This window comes from Dermacentor silvarum, chromosome 2 (genome assembly GCF_013339745.2).
Source record: "Dermacentor silvarum isolate Dsil-2018 chromosome 2, BIME_Dsil_1.4, whole genome shotgun sequence".
Lineage (NCBI taxonomy): Eukaryota > Metazoa > Arthropoda > Arachnida > Ixodida > Ixodidae > Dermacentor > Dermacentor silvarum.
The window spans coordinates 66,968,057-66,969,933 of NC_051155.1; positions in this window are offsets into that span (position 1 = coordinate 66,968,057).

Genomic DNA, 1,877 nt, shown 5'->3' on the forward strand with positions numbered 1-1,877 from the left:
CGTCACTTTTTCCACCTTAGAGCAGTCCAGCGTCTTGTGTGTGTTGCAGACAAGGGTGCCGCAGCCAGAATGTGCCTTTGGTCTTTAGTTTTTTTTTACTTTACCGTCTGCTATACTCTGGATGGAAGGTCTCCCATTATTAAAACACGCTAAAAAACTCTACTATGGCCATTACTCCATGTTCGTTTTCTTGCCCGCTCTGTGGCCGCGTCTTGATTACAGCGCTCCTGAGCATCTTCATACTGTACCTAATAATGTTATGCCTATTAGTAACTCAGGATATGCTAAGGGAAACACATGAGCTGGAACAAGTACATTGAAAATTTGTGAGAGCACACTGTGACGAAGGTCCGATAAAGTTTTCAAACTTTGAGCAGCCCCATACAGGTAAAGCTTAGGGCATTCACTATGCTGGTGAGACCTCTCCTCACATATGCATCAGCTTCATGGTATCCCTAGAAAAAAAAGCTGAATGAAAATGAGTATAGTGAATAGCAGTTAGGTTCATTCTGCAATCACTAAAGAATTTATATTGTGTGGTATATGCTAGGTTCATCTGCAATCACTACAGAACAACTGAAAATATGCCGTAGCCGAGTACTCTTCACCAGTCAAAACGCACTTGTCTTGTTTTCTTGATGCAGCATTGAGGCTGACCGCTCACCACCGCTGGAACTGAAGCAACGCCTGCAACCCCAACACAAAGAGGGCATTTGAGTGCCCATTATTCCCTAAGAGCTCCAAAACATGAATCAGAAGCAACACCTGCATATCTACAGAGGAGCGATGGAATATCATTGCCCCTTAAGCCCTCAGAGCTTCTCACAGAGGTTATGTTCAGTATTTTTTTCATTGTCTCATGTCTGTCATGATATAATTTTTGTGTTAATAAAAATTTATAAATGTAAAAAGTACCTCATCTTGTTCCTGACAAAATTTCAGCCCAGAAACTACTCTGAAAGGAGGTTTTGGCGAATAGGTTTGGAAACGATAGCTATCCTAAAGGTTTTGTTCGGCCAAAAGTGCAAACTGAGAAAAACGTGCTGCAAGCTTTCACAGAACATGCTATTTAATTAGGACCAAAAATAATGTGCCCTGCTCCATATGTTAGACCTTCCTCTTCAATTGAACCTGCTCTGTGGAAATTGCTTCAAGTCGACGTCACTTTTTTCCACCATTAGAGCAGTCCAGCACTCTTGTGTGTGCTTGCAGACAAGGGTGCCGCAAGCCAGAATGTGCCTTTGTTATTTAGTTTTTTTTTTACCTTTACCGTCTGCTTTACTCTGGATGGAAGTCTCCCTTATTAAAACACGCTAAAAAACTTTCTAATCTGGCCATTCACTCCATGTTCGGTTTCTTGCCCGCTCTGTGGCCGCGTCTTGATTACAACGCTCCTGAGCACTCTTCATACTGTAACCTAATAATGTTTATGCCTATAGTACCTCAGGATAATGCTAAGGGAACACATGAGCCTGGAACAAGTACATTGAAAACATTTGTGAGAGGCACACTGTGACGAAGGTCCGATAAAGTTTTCAAACTTTGAGCAGCCCCATACAGGTAAAGCTTAGGAGCATTCACTATGCTGGTCAGACCTCTCCTCACATATGCATCAGCTTCATTGGTATCCCTAAGAAAAAAAATGCTGAATGAAAATGAGTATAGTGAATAGCAGTATAGGTTCATCTGCAATCACTAAAGAATTTATATTGTGTGGTATATGCTAGGTTCATCTGCAATCACTACAGAACAACTGAAAATATGCGTAGCCGAGTACTCTTCACCAGTCAAAACGCACTTGTCTTGTTTTTCTTGATGCAGCATTGAGGCTGACCGCTCACCACCGCTGGAACTGAAGCAACGCCTGCAACCCCAAC